The sequence below is a fragment of the Electrona antarctica genome (assembly GCF_951216825.1).
Source record: "Electrona antarctica genome assembly, chromosome: 13".
NCBI classification, from domain to species: Eukaryota; Metazoa; Chordata; class Actinopteri; order Myctophiformes; family Myctophidae; genus Electrona; species Electrona antarctica.
This window is the reverse complement of record NC_136794.1, coordinates 39,533,398-39,553,002: the sequence shown is the minus strand read 5'-3', so window position 1 is coordinate 39,553,002 and position 19,605 is coordinate 39,533,398.

Below are 19,605 nucleotides of genomic sequence, written 5' to 3'. Positions count from 1 at the left end.
GGGAGAGACAGAGATGGAGTGGCCACCTGGTGATGTGGTGTGGGGCGCCACACAAGAGGAACCCAACTGTTGAATAATACATGCTCAGTTTTTGTGTGTGTGCGTGTGCGCGCATGCGTGCATGTGTGTGTTTGTTTGTTTGTAGAAACAAAATAGCAAGGCAAACAACCATACCATGGACATGTGCGTGCGTGCGTGCGTGCGTGCGAAACAGAATAGCATTGTAAACAACCATACCATGAACAACAGCATGTTCCTCCGCATCTCTCTCCCTTTGTCTCACTGGGTCATTCTCTTTCTTGCCCCTCCCTCTCTCCTCCCACCCTCTCTTCCTCTCCATTTGGTCACACGCCACCCAGTTGAACTGAACACAGAGCGACAGCTGTCTCGTGTCCAGCTGAGGCATGTCAGGGCTGATCTGGTGGAGTGGCCTAAAGCCCTCGGACACAGTTAGACCTCATGCAGCGTGTTCAGACAGGACTGTGCGTGCGCGCGCTTGCTATACCCAGGTGTATTTCTGCATCACTCTGTCCCCTTAGGCTATAAGTGTGATGAAATAGCAATGTGGCGAAGCCCATATACACTGTCACAACACATCATTCTACACTACAGAGAAGAAAGGAAGAAGGAAAGACAGAAAGAAGGAAGGAAAGAAAGAAGGAAAGAAAGAAAGAAGGAAAGAAGGAAAGAAGGAAGGAAAGAAGGAAGGAAAGAAGGAAAGAAGGAAAGAAAGAAGGATGTAAAGAAAGACGGAAAGAAAGAAGGAGATTCCAACTTTCTTTTTTTCTTTCCAAGTTTCTTTCTTTCCGTGTGTGTGTGTGTGTGTGTGTGTGTGTGTGTGTGTGTGTGTGTGTGTGTGTGTGTGTGTGTGTGTGTGTGTGTGTGTGTGTGTGTGTGTGTGTGTGTGTGTATTATTATTAGCTTGGCCTGGGACCTCAGCTGAACATAGGAGCTCTCCTCAACAACCATAAAACAACAACATGCACAACCCCCAGACAGCCTATAGTATTGCAGTATAAGTATAGTGTTGAGTATTTAAGACTGCAGAGTGTACATGTACAACAACAGCTAGTTTCTTTCAACTCCCTTCCAAATTACAAATTAGCAAGATAGCACCCCATACATAGAGTATATAAAAGGATAGAGACTGATCTGGCGCGAAGCTCCGCCCCCTCCGCTATTCATGTCAGTGGAAGTTGCTCAGTGGCGTTTTGAAGCACCCGGAAGGACCGTCTCAAAACGTCTACTTCCGCATTTGCCAACCAAATTTTGGTTGGCAAATGCGGAAGTGCAACCGAGCGCTCAATGTTAAGGCAGCTGCACGGGGTTTCCCGGTCATGAATCCACGGGTCCGCCTGTAGTCCCTCCTCTTACCACTAGGGCCCAGAGCTTCAACGTTGGAGCGCCTCACTGGCCACTTGACCCCATAGCATAGCAGCAGACATGGTTAGCACCCCATAGCATAGCAGCAGACAACATGGTTAGCACCCCGGGCCCATAGCATAGCAGCAGACAACATGGTTAGCATCCCATAGCATAGCAGCAGACAACATGGTTAGCATCCCATAGCATAGCAGCAGACAACATGGTTAGCACTCCGGGCCCATAGCATAGCAGCAGACAACATGGTTAGCATCCCATAGCATAGCAGCAGACAACATGGTTAGCACTCCGGGCCCATAGCATAGCAGCAGACAACATGGTTAGCATCCCATAGCATAGCAGCAGACAACATGGGCACAATCAATGAAAATCCATTCAGCAAAAATCACAATTATGACAGTGACAGTGTGACCCCACCCTGTCACTGTTCTGCTCATTACATACCTGTCAGTAGCGTGCACTGGTTAGGTAGGGTATGGACAAACGAAACAACAAACAAATGATCACCATCTGCTGTCACGATATCTCTGCTCAGCCATCAAACCTGCTCAATTGGTTCTGTGGCTTTAAATAGGTGGAAGCACAGCTGAGCACTAATTGGGCCAAACCAACTCCTGTCTGTGGATAGGGGAGATTCATTTGTCACCGAGGGACACTGGACTCTAAAAAGAGGACTTTGGAAAACTATAAAGACTTGAGAAAGAAAAGATCTACAAGCTCAAATGAATTGAAATGTATGAAAATGTGTTTTGTGCCAATCCCAAGCAGATTTGACATGTTGTGGAGCATGTTAACCCCTATCAATTGGTCCTGTCTGGTGGGAGTGGCCATGGGGGGTATATAGCTGCAGAGAATTGGTATTTCAGTCAGTCTCTGAGGAGATATTTCAGTCTCTTCTGTATTTGTAATGCCACTTTATTTTGCACTGTTCACGTGGGGAAAATAAACCTTGTTAAAACTCTGCTCAACTGTGTTGCCTTGCCATCTTTGATGTTTATTGGGTCACATACTACCCTCACCTGAGACAGGGGTGTGACAATGACCTTTGATGTCATCAATCACGTATAGTAATCCATAATCAAGCGTGTGTATATCCTTGGTTGTGCGACATGCAGGGACAAATTAGTCATTGGGCCAGTGGGGCCGAGGCCCAGGGGCCGCAGCTCGCTTGGTCTTCAACCAGCCAAAATTCTCACATGTCTCCCCCCTGCTCCGCTCCCTGCACTGGCTCCCGGTCGCTGCCCGCACAGAATACAAAACTCTGATGTTGGCATTTAAAGCAACCAAAGGTATGGCTCCCCCATATCTTGCCAGCATGATTGAACCCTACAAACCCTCCCGCGCACTCAGATCAGCCAACGCAGGGAAGCTGGAAGTACCTTCACTAAAAACGCCGGGACAACGCTCCACACGTCCCAAACTCTTCTCCCTTCTGGCCCCAAAACTGTGGAATGCACTTCCCGTTGCAATCAGAACTGCAGCATCACTCCCGATCTTCCGCCGTAGTCTGAAAACCCACCTTTTCAGACTCCATCATGGCCCATAGCACTTACCCTACCCCCCTTAGACAGCACTTCTTAGACTTATATAGCATTTGAAACAGACTTATAGCATGTCATGTAGACAGCACAATAAGTGCATTGTATGTAGTCATAGCACTTCATAGTATATATGTACAGCATAGTATAGCATATATGTATAGTTTATATGTATAGTGTCATTATATAGATATGTTCTAGTTATAGTTTATATGTATAGTGTCATTATATAGATATGTTCTAGTCACGTTCTTAGCTTACGCATGTTTCGCGATAAATGCATTTTACATATGTGATGTACTCCCATGCTTTTTGTTCTTGCTTAATGTAAGTCGCTCTGGATTAAGAGCGTCTGCTAAATGCCTAAATTGTAAATTGTAAATTGCTCTTGGCTCTCAGGGGCCCTTCAGGGAAATTGGGCCGTGCGGTACTAGGTTTGACGCCCTGAAAAGGGCTCCTGGGGCCCTTCATTGGCAGTTGATTTTGTTACATTTAGGTTAAAAAGATGATTAAAAACATAACAAACACAAAAATGTCACGCGCTATGGGGGCCCTGCAAATATTACCGTCCCAGGGGCCCTCGTGGGGGTTAACCCATTTTGGGCGGGAACCCCTTTTGGTGTTTTAAACATGTTATAATTTAGCTATTGAAAAATAGCAGATCTACAAGCTCATAGCGCATCACTCGGTGGCGCGCTATGAGCTTGTAGGTCTGCTATTTTTGAAAAATCGGAGAACGACAGCTTTTTCAGAAAACTGTCAGGATGTAGAAGACATTTTTAGAATCTGATCTCAGGTCAAAGTGGGTTAATCCGTCCCTGGCGACATGTCATCAAAAATAGCTGATCAGCAAGCTCACAGCGCACCATCATAAAAAAACATTGTATTATTATTTGTGTATTACGATATCAGATCTACAAGCTCACAACAAATAGCCAATGTACCCCTGTCTCAGGTGAGGGTAGTATGTGACCCAATAAACGTCAAAGATGGCAAGGCAACGCAGTTGGGCAGAGTTTTAAGTTAAGGTTTATTTTCCCCCAAGTGAACAGTGCAGAATAAAGTGGCATTACGAATACAGAGGAGACCGAAATTTCTCCTCAGAGACTGACATCTTCTTGTCCAACAGCAGCAGACTGACTAAAATACCAATTCTCTGCAGCTATATACCCCCCGTGGCCCCTCCCCCCAGACAGTATATACCCCCCGTGGCCCCTCCCACCAGACAGATCCCCACAAGATCCCCACTTTCACAGCTTTTAAAGGACAATTGTGAAACAATAGTTAAAAAATAACTCTCTTGTGATCATGTATGACGCTTTAAGTCCAAAATAGAGTAAACCTACCCTAATAATAGTTTAATCTTTTCTTATATTGTATTCTTACTAGTCTCATTACGTTTGAAATGTAGGCTACTGGGTATGCTATATGTCCTGTTATGTCAGTCCTGTTTGTATTGTTTGATGTTTGATGTCTGGGGACTGCAGATGGAAATTAGCATGTTTTGCTAAATCTGGTATATTTACACTGCATCTTCAATGTAATGTTCATCAATATACACTGTCCCGATTAAATAAACAAATAAAGTAAAGTAAAGTATCATGTGGCCTAGTGGCTTCATTTGGGCTCCAGGTAGTATGCTGACAGTTGGTGGGTATAAGGATCACATCTGTCCAAATACGCCCAAAACTGTTACTTCTCAGTATTCACATTCAAAGATATCGAAAGTAGCAGATCTACAAGCTCAAATGATCGTCCGAAACGATCGAGAAATGAGTTGTGGGGGTCCCCAAGGGGGTCCCTCTACTGTACTGTACTGTCACTGTAAACTGTCTCACCCGAAATCACGTAATGGCTGCTAAAAACTCAGCTTCCGATCATGCACCTGTGCACAGTGTGAAGCTCAACAGCGCCACTTTGTCACCTGTTGGTACTCTAAACAGACATAGGGTCGGTCAGACAGACAGACAGACAGACAGACAGACAGACAGACAGACAGACAGACAGACAGACAGACAGACAGACAGACAGACAGACAGACAGACATTGCTGTTCCTTGGAGTTGCTGCACCACTCAAAAACAAAATAAAAAAAACATACACACAAAGTTAAAATAATGGAGATGAGGTTTCTGTGCGACAGCAATGATATCTAAGATGGGAATTGATGGTATTGTGCTGTATATATAGTCGTCATATATGTTGCCTATACGGCTCTGGGCTGGCGTGATGGAGCTCAGCTTGCCGACGCTGTTCCAATTGTCACTTTTTGCTGCAGACCCCGCGGCGTCATGGCCTGTAAATGGCCATGATATGATCTCTCCAGGACAAGCTCGCTGGTAGAGGAGCATCACTTTAGAAGGACGGATTGATGGATTCAGCATGACACCAGAAACAGCAGAAAGAGTGCAGGGGCAAAATGGCTTGAGAGGCAGGGAAAATGTACTCAAGTGAAAGTAGCAATTCCCAGTATAAAAAATCACACCCGTGTGAACTGAGTGGTGTAAGGTCTTATATAGCCTGTCTGACGTAATGAAATCATGTCTGACGTAATTAAATCACACCCGGGTGAACAAGGTGAATATAGCAACCATGCTCATTTTTTCTGCACAGACTAACAAAGCCAATGAAATCACACCCGGGTGAACAGGGTGAATATAGGAACCATGCTCATTTTTTCTGCACTAACAAAGCCAGTTGTAGGAGTGGTTTACACCACTCAAAAATACTTACAAATAAATGGCCTGTATTCAAATGTATGGTATCGAAATCGATCTATAAATGCACCAAGTCTCCACGTAACTTGATGAACCATTCGACCCACCGACTTCAAATTCGACACACGCATTCCATCCCACCACAGGGAGTGCAGAGCCCGGTGTCGGTCGGAACCACGGTTGTCCAGAACCGCCACAAAAGGCCTCTGGACAGGGCCCCTGCCCGTTCTGGACACTCCATATTTGGGCATGCCTGACACAGAACTCCATATATAGTAATAAAGGGACACAGAGAGACAGATACACTTAGACACTCCCACTTGGACACTTTCCAGCCGGGCTCATTCATTCCAATGTAAAAATCATGGATTTTACACATTAAATACTGGTTCATTTTTGGAACCAGAACCTTCAACATCTCTTCCAAAACCGTCAACAAATATTTAACCTCTCCACCAATATCTATCCGATAAAACATTGTTTTATCGGATAAATATTGGTGGAGAGGTTTGTCTAACCCATGTTATGCTTGGTAAATGGTAAATGGTGCATTTATATAGCGCCTTTATCCAAGGCGCTTTACATAGATTGTGCATTACATTCACCCATTCACACACACATTCATACACCGATTGCGGCGGAAGCCATGCAAGGTACCAGCCAGCACATCGGGAGCAATTTGGGGTTCAGTGTCTTGCCCAAGGACACTTCGACATGTAGACAGGAGGAGCCGGGATACGAACCGCCGACCCATGGATCATTGGACGACCTGCTCTACCTCCTGAGCCACAGTCGCCCCGTGACTTTGCTTAGCTGTGATTGGGCTGGGCTGTGATTGGACCATAGCAGTTTGGGGAGGGGCTTAGAGAGAGAGAGATAGAGAGAGAGAGAGAGAGAGAGAGAGGATCAAAGAGTAAGTGCAGCCGAGGCGGCGAGCTACAGTGGAAGGGATTTATGGCTCGATGCTTAAAGGATGGCCGCTAACAGTGTTCAAGATGCAGTCCCCCTGGGACGCGTGCACTGTCCTCTCTCATAACGCTTGCCGCAGGGCCATTTTGGATAAAAGTCTCTCCGGCAAATTTAATTACCGGACGTTGGGTCGAAGACAGAGCGGTCCCGTGCCTCTCCTTATCCTCCATGGCTCTACAAAATGTACATTTAAACCACTTAAGCCATTCTGAACGGGAACCCCTTTTGGTGTTTTAAGCATTATGTTATGCTTTAGCTATTGAAAAATAGCAGATCTACAAGCTCGTAGCGCGGCACCGAGTGCCGCGCTACGAGCTTGTAGGTCTGCTATTTTTGAAAAATCGTGAAAATGTGGTGCAAACCTTTGAATATATATTCTTTCAGAGCGAACGTTTTTAACTCAAATCTTTTTTTTTCAGATGGGGGTCGGTGGCCAATTATATATAATCTTTGGGGTCCTTGACATGAAATATTGAGCACCAACTGACATAGAAACATGGGTATTTCAGAAAACTGTCAGGATTTAGGTCTAAATGGGTTAACCCCTATATACTTTGTTGACCAGAGTCCCCCAGGGGCCTATACTTGGTCCCCTCCTCAATATTGTACTTGCGTCCAGTACTTGAATACATGTACTTGCAGCAAGCAAGGGGCTTATATAGGGCTGTTCCCACTTTTGACAAAATATTTAGATTGTAGTTTTAGTCATAATAGTCTCTTGAATAGCTTTCACTGTTAGTCTCGTTTCCATCGACTAAATTTTAATATCTTTTGTATTTTTATCTGGATTTCAATTTGAATTCCTTTAACCATTTCAGCCATACAGCAAATACTTTGGCGTGACGAATAGCAGAAATAGTCCATTTACAACAATCGGTGGATTGACACTAGTTATTTTGTTCATATTTTGTTCATTATAAATGTGTTCTCTATGTTGAAAGTGAAGGTGAAAGTAGCACTAAGTATGCACAAGTCATAGTATGCAAATAAAGATGATGATGTACCATGAAAGTAAAGACAAACCTGTTTGCGCACAACCATACACAACAGGGGAGCTGTCCTTGACTTTGATCAGGCAACGCAGAGTGAAAATCGAGAATGAGAAATAATGAAGCAATGCAGATAGATAAGAGTGAAATGCTCATTGAAAACCCACTAGATTGAGAGTCAATTACGTACGCACCACATGGGGCAGGAGAGTGGACTGTGTGTCCATCCGTTCCCACACCCACATACAAAATGGTGCATTTTATATAGTAAATGGTGCATTTTATATAGCGCCTTTATCCAAGGCGCTTTACAGATATTGTGCATTACATTCACCCATTCACACACACATTCATACACCGATGGCAGCGGAAACCATGCAAGGCACAAACTAGCACATCGGGAGCAATTTGGGGTTCAGTGTCTTGCTCAAGGACACTTCGACAGTAACTCTGGGGGAGCCCGGGTTCGAACTGGCAACCTCACGGTTGCCATCCAGCCACTCTACCCCTGAGCCACCGCCGCCCCCTAGTGGCCACTCTACCCCTGAGCCACCGCCGCCCCCTAGTGGCCACTCTACCCCTGAGCCACCGCCGCCCCCTAGTGGCCACTCTACCCCTGAGCCACCGCCGCCCCCTAGTGGCCACTCTACCCCTGAGCCACCGCCACCCCCTAGTGGCCACTCTACCCCTGAGCCACCGCCGCCCCCTAGTGGCCACTCTACCCCTGAGCCACCGCCGCCCCCTAGTGGCCACTCTACCCCTGAGCCACCGCCGCCCCCTAGTGGCCACTCTACCCCTGAGCCACCGCCGCCCTAGTGGCCACTCTACCCCTGAGCCACCGCCGCCCCCTAGTGGCCACTCTACCCCTGAGCCACCGCCGCCCCCTAGTGGCCACTCTACTCCTGAGCCACCGCCGCCCCCTAGTGGCCACTCTACCCCTGAGCCACCGCCGCCCCCTAGTGGCCACTCTACTCCTGAGCCACCGCCGCCCCCTAGTGGCCACTCTACCCCTGAGCCACCGCCGCCCCCTAGTGGCCACTCTACTCCTGAGCCACCGCCGCCCCCTAGTGGCCACTCTACCCCTGAGCCACCGCCGCCCCCTAGTGGCCACTCTACCCCTGAGCCACCACCGCCGTGTGATAAAATAGAATATGAGCATCATGTGATCCTCATACTAGCTATAGGGCATTAACCAAAAAGCCGCCTTTTCAACAAGTCGACTTCATTAACCATTTTGGGGCGGGAACCCCTTTTGGTGTTTTAGGCATTATGTTATACTTTAGCTATTGAAAAATAGCAGACCTACAAGCTCATAGCGCTTGCACCGAGTGCAGCGCTACGAGCTTGTAGATCTGCTATTTTTGAAAAATCGTGAAAATTTGGCGCAAATCTTTGAATATATATTCTTTCAGAGCGAACGTTTTAAACTCAAATCTTTGCTTCTGGGAGGTCCCCGGAACAACATATTTTCAGATGGGGGTCGGCGGCCAAATACATTCTTCTTCTTGAGCACCACTGCACTGACATAGAAACAAACATTTTAAAATCTCGATGTCAGGCCTAATTGGGGTAAGACCAATCGACTCCTTTGTTTTTTTCATATCATGAAATGAAGCATACATGTGTACGCACGCACGCATGTACGCACGCATGTACGCTCGCGCGTGCGTGCGTGCTTGCAGAACTCAAACTGTAGGATTGGTTCTTGTCACGGACAGAAGTGTGATTCTGTATTTGTCCAACTGCATCGGGAGTTCAAGTCTCAGCCATTAATTGACAACCTCTGTGCGGCTGTGACTGTGCCTTTGATATGCCGTTCTCTGCTCACTCAGCTGAATCTTGTCCCACTGATTGGACTGGCTGCACACTGCACTGTGCCAGAGAAGTCCGAACAGAGGCGCAAATAACTTTATCCCCAAACAACCTCCCTCCAGCCCCGCCAATGTCATGACGTCATCAAACGAGAAGTCGACTCGACTTCAACTGTTACTGACAGCAAGTCGTCTTGCAAAAATCACAAATCTTAAACCCATTTATACCTGAGGCTAGGGCATTAAGCAACTAGTCGACTAGTTTACTAGTCGACTAGTTGACTAGTCGACTAGTAAATCCACTAGTCGACCTTGCTGGTACTAGTTGACTAGTTGATAAGGGAAAAAAAAAGTTTCCCGATTTTGTAGGCCTCAAGATCAGGTAGATTATAGTTAAAGTCACCAATGTTTTTAAATGTACAAATATTTATTTCCAAAAAAAACATAATAGGTGGTTAAACAACTAGTCGACTAGTAAACTAGGCAACTAGTCAACTAGTAAAAATTACTAGAAGTGAATGCCCTATACCTGAGGCTAGTCTTGCGTTAGCCTGGCTAAAGCCAGACGCGAATCAACCGTTGGCACAAAAAAAAATGTGCCTGCCGGTGCAGTGGCGGCTGGAAGGTTCCACGGGCCATAATGCAAGATTGACAGCCCGGGCCCCCCCACCCCTCCCTTTGTTGTAGTTCCGGGCCCCCCACCCCTCCCTTTGTTGTAGTTCCGGGCCCCCCACCCCTCCCTTTGTTGTAGTTCCAATTCCACCTTTACTCCATCTATCTTGTTGTAGTTCAAGCTCGTAGCGCGCCACCGAGTGGCGCGCTGTCCCACTGATTGGACTGGCTGCAAACTGTGCCACTGTGCCAGAGAAGTGCGCCACCGAGTGGCGCGCTACGAGCTTGTAGGTCTGCTATTTTTGAAAAATCGAAGAACCACTGACATAGAAACTTTTTCAGAAAACTGTCAGGATGTAGAAGACATTTTTTGAATCGGATCTCAGGTCAAAATGGGTTAAACACTCTCTTTCCAGCCCCTTCACAATAAAGCGTCTCCCTTTACCTCCCAGTGAACTACATTTTACACTACTTATTATTGACAGGAAATGTAGTCATAGTCGCGGTAACTTAACAGCGTGTGGGAGAGAGAGCCAGAGAGAGAGAGTTTACAGTTTACTACCACACATCGGAGCGGCCGACCTGCCGGGCCCTCATGACACGTCTTCCTTCCGTTGCTCCAGACCGGCCTGCCGGGACCTCATGACAGGTCTTCCTTCCGTTGCTCCAGACTGTATGATGGAAGCATTTCAAAATTGTGAGGGGCAACAGTCTGGCAACGTGAGACTGTGCAGGGCGTAGCTGAAAATGAGCACAAAATGTGCTCAGCTACTACCCTGGGTAAATAAAGAAAAACAAAACTAACATAAGGCTGATTCTAAAAAAAAAAGTCTGTTTCTGTGTCAGTGGTTCTCAACCTTTTTCATGTCAAGGACCCCCAGAATAATCTGTATTTGGCTGCAGACCCCCATGTTGAAAATGTTTTGTTCCAGGGACCTCCCAGATGCAAAGCTATGAGTTAAAAACGCTCACTGTGAAAGAATATATATTGAAAGATGTGCACACGTTTTCACGATTTTTCGAAAATAGCTGATCTACAAGCTCGCAGCACTACGAGCTTGTAGATCTGCTATTTTTCAATAGCTAAAGTATAAAGGTGCGTTCAGACTCGGGTGGTTATAGAGTGGCGCGATTACATACAAAGTCAATGCAAAGACGAGAATTGCACGACTTGGCGCGGTACAAACCGAGGCCAATATATACTGTATGTTCAGGTCTGAACGCAGCCCAATCCAAGCCAAGGACAAGCACTATAACCCCCTGTGCCAGGACGTAATTTTGGGTCTTTTTTTTCCCCCAAAACTTATTGAGTGGTGTAAACCACTCCTACAACTGGCTTTTGTGTGCAGAAAAAAATGAGCATGGTTGCTATGTTCAAAATAATTTCTGACGTAATTAAATCACACCCGGGTGAACTGGATGACCGTAGCAACCATGGTCATTTTTTCTGCACAAAAAAAGCCAGTTGTGAAATCACATCCGGGTGTGATTTCATTACGTCAGATCAGAGCTGATCAGGCTATATAATACCTTACCTTATATAATACCTCACATCGGACAAAAACTCCAGCTGAATCAACTTCATGGTCACAAATCATCACATCAGAAGACGACCCTACCTAGCCAAACGTCAGACCACAGCTGATCATGCTATATCAAACCTTACACCACTCAGTTCACACGGGTGTGATTTTTTTTTTTTACAATAGAAACGCTGGCCACTGGTCTGCATTTCTATTGTAGTGTACTGGCATGGATAGAAACGCAGACTCTCTGTAGCTCTGTGTACAAAATAGAACCGAATGGGCCCGTTTGTGTAGTATTTTCCAGATTGGGGTCCAGAAAATATTCCCTCTCCTCTAGGATGTGCGCCTGACGCTACTGCACACTGCTCTACTCCCTCCTGCACACTAGAACATGACTGCAAGTACAATAAACAACTGGCTGAATGCTGTAGATAATGCTGTTTGTCCTGACTCATGCCGTGGCCTGATTATCTCAGGGGAGTGGGCAGTACGTGGTGCGCGTGTGTGTTAAGCACTATACAAACACACGCACGCACGCACGCACGCACGCACGCACGCACGCACGCACACCGTTGCCTACTTTTATGAATGGCGACACCTAGATTCAAATAAAGTGACTCGCACACCATCTACACTTGCACAACAAGGACAACTTTGTTGATGCCTGAATAAGAAGATAAGAGTAGTGAGAAAGAGGAAGAGTACACTGTGTGTAATCCACAAGGTCCAAGGCTGTAGGCATATAGTTTTTGCTAAGCGAAAATAGAAAATCAACTAGGTGCTCAATGGAGGTGCAGGAAAAGTTTAAAAGGTCGGCTGGTGCTTCAAAGGGACTGAAATGCTGAAGGGCCAGTATGGGCAAGTATAGGCCCTACTTCATGGCCCTGATGAAGACTCCATTGTGAGTTGAAACATGTTGGCGTTTTGACATTATTCACGGTTGTAATGCCGTGATTAAACAATCGTGATACTTTGATGCCAATGCTTTTGTACAATACTTTTATTTGTAAGTTCTTCCACCACTGGATTAAAAAAAGTAATATAGGCGAGCAAAGTATAGGCTAACGTTGCGTACCGGTTTATAACGCATCATGTCGAAATATCACATAGTGACATAGCAGAGGGTGTACTTGCTGAACATGTTTGATCCACTATACCTCGCTGTCTGAGAGACGCCTATCACCACCAGAGCATCTCATTACTCCCCATCTTCCCCCATCTCCTCTGTTCCCAGTCTTCTCCCCTCGCTGCCGACATACTGTACACTCATCCCTAATTGATCCCACACTATAAGGCCTCCGACAGGCAGCAGAAACATGCTAATGCGAGAGCGAGCGAGCGGCTGGCTGGCATTCGTTCGCCTCCCGATGACTCACCGCCGATCTCGGGATGATGAAGTTCAGATCGCCGTGCCAGAAAGTTTGCCAGGGGTCATATTATTGGCAGAGAGAGAAAGCAATGACATCACCCACCCTCCCACACGCACCCACGCCTCGCAGGCAGTCGCCACCAAGAAAACGTCGTCTTAAATCAATGATAGTTTTCTGAAAAACCAATGTTTCTATATCAGTGATTCTTCAAACTATTTCATGTCAAGAACCCCCAAAAGTTATATGTATTGGGCCGCTGGCTGCTCTCAGCCTACTGTCCTGTCAATAATAAAGGCATAAAAGCCCAAAAAGAAGGGGGAAAAAGCCATATACAGTACAGTATGCTGCTATTATGCTGGCAGATACTGTCATTCACCTTCATGTAGCTTAGATTTTAGTATGGATTTGTATTCACGCCGTTCAGTTGTGATCAGGGCCGTTGACAGGATTCCTTAGCTTGTTCTAAATAGGGCTAATTTAATTAAATGTGTGCGATTTCACGTTGGCCATGTTAACCAGTCATCAAACTCACCATTTGTTTTGTAACTTCAGCTTTTTCACCCAGTGGTATCTAAATCTGTAGTTTAGTATAGCCAAGAGCTGAGCAAGCTATAGCAACACAGTAAAATCATTACATTTAACTCTGCACGTCTAGCAACACCCTAACAGACTGCTGTACAGCAAGCAATACATTGCAACTGCAATATAATGCAACTATGCAAGTGCAAACAGTATTACTTTCTTTAAACATTTTTGTAGCAAAGAACTTGTCCTGAACACAGGCACTGTTCTGTAAAAAAATAAATGAAATCACACCCGCGTGAACTGAGTGGTCCAACTCCCCTCTCCCCTCTCCCCCTGCCTCTCTCTCTCTGTAATTAGCAGGCAACAGTGCAACACTATCTCTCTCTCTCTGTTTCTGGCACAACAGAGCCACTTTTGCCCCTACTGGTACTCTAAACATAGTCACATAGGTGAGGACATAGTCACATAGTCACATAGGTGAGGACATAGTCACATAGGTGAGGACATTGCTGTTCCTTGGAGTGGTTGCACCACTCAAAAACACACAAAGGCAGCATGTGCAACAACACACACAGACATACTGAAGTATCATGGTATCTTCCAGACCGGTGCGCGCAGGCCGGGCGGGGGTCTAGTACGTTCGTTGTGCAGTGAGTGTACCTGCTCAGAAGGGTGAAATCTCCCGTCAACAGCGTACCTTACTGTAGGTAAATAAACATGTCAACGTGCAGACTTGCAGTGTCCTGTGCAGTGAATGCCGGTGGCTGTTGTTGTTGTTGTTGTGTGTTGTACAGGCTGAGTAATCAATAATCAATAATCATCTCTCTTATCATGACATGGTGAGTCGCTGTAAGTCTCACTCTATGAGATTGTCTGTGGCACTGGCTGTGCAGTCTGATTTTTTGGTCTGTAGCCATTTCAAGATTCTACATTTTCTTTGTGACATCTTGTAGGCTACCAATACATAATAGTCAAATTCCACTAATTAAATGATTAAAAAACGCTCTAAAACCAGACCAAATTGCTCTAGAACCGCGAAGAATCGATGCGTGTGCATCGCGGACTGGGCCGCTGGAGAATCGTCCCGTGTAGGTTGTAAGCCAGAGATACGTCACTGGTCTGATGCAATGTTTATCGTGGGCCCAGGAAGAACCGATTTAAGTGGCCGCATCGTTTCATTGACCTGCAGAGTGTCAGTATCTTATGTGCAAGGTAATAATAATAATGTTTCATGAAGTTATATCAGCCAAAAGAAGCACCTTATAGACAAACTGCCATTAGCAGAGATCCATGTGCTATACGGTTCTCTATTCATGCCAAGTTGAACTAAAAGACAGATTTTCTTTTGTGCCAGTGACCCACATAAGAGACTTTTGTTGTTGTACAGAAGTAAGCTATGCCACTAATTGGGCTAACATCTACCCAGTGACACTGTTTTGTTGACCCCGGAGGGTAGCTGTCTGCCTGGACCCCACTTTGAGAACCACTGCACAGTACTCAGCACATTGTCTAGTTTAGAATGGGACTGTAGTGGATGCTTGGGTAATTAACCCATTTTGACCTGAGATCAGATTCTAAAAATGTCTTCTAAATCCTGACAGTTTTCTGAAAAAGCTATGTTTCTATGTCAGTCGTTCTTTGATTTTTCAAAAATAGCAGACCTACAAGCTCATAGCGCGCCACTCGGTGGCGCGCTATGAGCTTGTAGATCTGCTATTTTTCAATAGCTAAAGCATAACATAATGCTAACACCAAAAGGGGTTCCCGCCCAAAATGGGCTAGTTTAGAATGGGACTGTAGTGGATGCTTGGGTAATTAAGCCTCGCTATTTGAGATGAAGGATTATCAAAGATGATTAGACATTTGAATGAGGTCAATAAATCCCAGCGGTTCACCTGTGACTGACAGTGATGATATCCAGCACTAAACTGCGCGAAGTGTAGCGGGCAAAAAGCTAAAGCGGCCGTTCCTCTCCCATGCAAACGTCTAATCATTATGGAAGTGCGAAATTAACATTGCATCATCAATCAGCAGAAGAAAAATAACTGAATTATTAATTTGTGCTCATACGACACTGATGATGAAGTTTGCCATCGTGTGAAATATAGCCATAATAAATGGCAGCAAACACCATATGCAGCAATATAGAAAGGTGACCACTGACCGCGCATGAACAATTATGGGGAAAAAGCAAACACAAATCAAAGGGCTTTGTATACGGCATGCGTATATGGGAATAAGTGAGGTGAAGTGTTCATACAATAGCATACAAAAGAGACATGCGTGTTATTATGAAGCAGTCGGAGAAGACAGGGGGATTAGCATATATAGACACACGTTTGTGGCTGTGAGCCGAGCGCTTCCCAGACTGAAGGGCACTTCTCTCTCTCTCACATATATCTATCCATGAAGGGAACAACAGGTGGCTCTGCAATGAAGTGTCGCCATGCAGGGGCCAAGAAGAGCAGAGGTCTTTTGTCTGTCTGTCTGTCTGTCTGTCTGTCTGTCTGTCTTAAAGTGATTGTCCTCCCCCGCAGACGTTTTGTGCCTGCTCGTCTCACAGACTTCCATGTGTCAACACAAAAACAGTTGCACTGTGTTTAAAAAAGCCGCTTTGCTCAGGGACAATAATGTGTGTCTTAGCAAAGCTCAGTAAATTCACCCTGTCTTTGTCAATGGCATTTAATGTTTGTGTTCACACAAAAGCCGATTTGTTCAGACAAATATGACGTAAATTCTCCTTTCATTGTCTTCCCACGTGGCTCTCTTGCCTCGCTGAAGACGATAATGTCACGACTACGTTTGCCACGGCTCCAAAGACTTCCCCCCCCCCCTCTCTCTCACACACACACACACACACACACACACACACACACACACACACACACACACACACACACACACACACACACACACACACACACACACACACACACACACACACACACACACACACACACACACACACAGGGTTTAATCTACTCTGTATACTGATAGCCTTACGGAGGCCTTTCTGCGGTGCCTGTAAGCTCATACTTCTTGAACTAATACTGCCAAGAGAGAAAAGGTCAGGGGAGAGCACACTGTCAAATCCTGAGCGTTCTTTTGGGTCCATTTGGGTCCATTTCTCTCTCGGTGTTACAAATTGTGTTCAAATGGATAAATGAACACGTTAGTCTGTGCTGTGTAACAAACAGCCTTTCATGAATCAGATCAATTCTAAAGGTGTGTGTGTGTGTGTGTGTGTGTGTGTGTGTGTGTGTGTGTGTGTGTGTGTGTGTGTGTGTGTGTGTGTGTGTGTGTGTGCGTTGATTATGTTGGTAATGTATCTTGCTGATGATGATGATGATGGGTGGCTGGCCACCCATCATCAGTGGGAGAGACTCGGAGTAGAGCCGCTGCTCCTTCGCCTGGAAAGGAGCCAGCTTAGGTGGTTCGGGCATCTGGTTAGGATGCCTCTCGGGCGTCTCCCTAGGGAGGTCCTCGACGCACGTCCCACTGGGAGGAGACCTCGGGGCAGACCAATGATGATGATGAATTGAGTAGCACAATGGAAACAAAACGATCCCCAAACATATCAATTTGGGGCTCATTGACGTCATGCATAAACGTTTCAGAAGCAAAGCTTTACAGGGGAGCTGGAGTCATCGTTGGAATCCGAGAAAGTGCAACAGTGAAACTGAAACACTGTTGTTGTTGACGTGATGGTATGTCTGTCTGGTGGTATACAGTAGCAGTGTGAACCAGTGTGAGAGAACAGCCTGCTGGATCAATGCACAGTCACAGAACGGCCTTAAAAAGGATCAATGCACAGTCACAGAACGGCCTTAAAGAGGATCAATGCACAGTCACAGAACGGCCTTAAAAAGGATCAATGCACAGTCACAGAACGGCCTTAAAAAGGATCAATGCACAGTCACAGAACGGCCTTAAAAAGGATCAATGCACAGTCACAGAACGGCCTTAAAAAGGATCAATGCACAGTCACAGAACGGCCTTAAAAAGGATCAATGCACAGTCACAGAACGGCCTTAAAAAGGATCAATGCACAGTCACAGAACGGCCTTAAAAAGGATCAATGCACAGTCACAGAACGGCCTTAAAAAGGATCAATGCACAGTCACAGAACGGCCTTAAAAATGTCTGTCCCTGGGACAGGCGGAGGGAACGCGGGAGCACTCAATCTGTCTTGTTTTTCTCCCTTTTAACCCATTCAGGACGGGAACCCCGTTTTAGTGTTTTAAGCATTATGTTATACTTTAGCGTTTAGGCGTGCGAGTGCACGCACGCATGCACGCATGCACGCAGACACGCACGCAGACACACACGCACGCACCAGTGGCCTATGCAGGAATTCATTATTAGCTTGGCCTGGGACCATCAATTAATTATAATACTCATTGTTGCCTTACATTTCCTACAAATATTAAGTCAGGTGTCTTATACTGTAGATTGACAGGTGTAATGTCAGGCTGCTACAAGACACTTCATCCCATCACATTCCCAAAGGTAAACTAAAAATCACACCTGTGTGAAGTGAGGGGCACTCTTATCATCATACATCACCATACATCATCTCATTCCGGCCAATAACAATTTGTGTGTCTTCACCTTCGTCTTCAATGTTTGTGTTTACAAAATGTTTGTGTTTACACAATGTGTGTGTTTACACAAACATTCAAAGCTGGCCATCCATTGTCAATGGCATTCAATGTGTGTGTTAACACACTGTGTGTGACACACTGTGTGTGACACACTGTGTGTGTTAACACAATGTGTGTGTTTACACAAACCCTCATCTGGACATAGGAGCTCTCCTCAACAACCATAAAACAACAACATGTACACTCTCCCAGACAGCCTATAGTATTGCAGTATAAGTATAGTGTTGAGTATTGAAGACTGCAGAGTGTACATGTACAACAACAGCTGGTTTCTTTCAACTCACTTCCAAATTACAAATTAGCAAGATAGCAGCACTCCATAGCATAGCAGCAGACAACATGGTTAGCACCCCATAGCATAGCAGCAGACAACATGGTTAGCACCCCATAGCATAGCAGCAGACAACATGGTTAGCACCCCATAGCATAGCAGCAGACAACATGGTTAGCATCCCATAGCATAGCAGCAGACAACATGGTTAGCACCCCATAGCATAGCAGCAGACAACATGGTTAGCACCCCATAGCATAGCAGCAGACAACATGGTTAGCACCCCATAGCATAGCAGCAGACAACATGGTTAGCATCCCATAGCATAGCAGCAGACAACATGGTTAGCATCCCATAGCATAGCAGCAGACAACATGGTTAGCACCCCATAGCATAGCAGCAGACAACATGGTTAGCACCCCATAGCATAGCAGCAGACAACATGGTTAGCACCCCATAGCATAGCAGCAGACAAAATCCATTCAGCAAAAATTACAATATATGACCTTTGATGTCTTCAATCACATAGTAATCCATAATCAAGGGCGGACGCTGTTGTGGAGTTGCAGTAAAGCTGAAGTCCTCAGGTTGTTGTACATTACTGTTGTACATTACTACTAGGCTAGCTCTGGTCCATAGCCAATGCAGAACAGAATCATAGAAGCATTGGCTATGGACCAGAGCTACTACTAGGCTAGCTCCTCTAGGGACTGCAGACTTCCTTTCTTTACAAAAACTTTGCAATAGACGTTTTACATTGTGAGGCTAACATTTAGGATACTCTCAGAGAGGCTTCTCGTTTATATTTAATCATAAACAAAGACAAATCATAAACAAATCTGCCACATTCTAGAAACAAGCACATGATGACAGGCATCAGGCAGGCATGACCAATCAATCTACGCAGGTACAGATGGACAAACTGGGCAGTAGACGCACGCACGCACACACTTATGAATGATGATGTTTTAGGCCCTGTAATCACCAACAATAGGCCTATAGCCTATATAGGGCCTACAGACAGTGTATTTCTGTGACAGTATGATGTGGCTCTGTGTTGCCATACTGTGTCTGTGTGTGGGCGTCGGCTTTCCTCCCAGCTTCCAGCCACCTCATCACACTCAATTGACACACCTGCCGGCCATCAACTCATCAGCCCTGACAGTATTTAAAGTTAAACCCTGGTCTTCACTCCACTCATCGTCAGATCATTGTACAACCTTTCATGGTA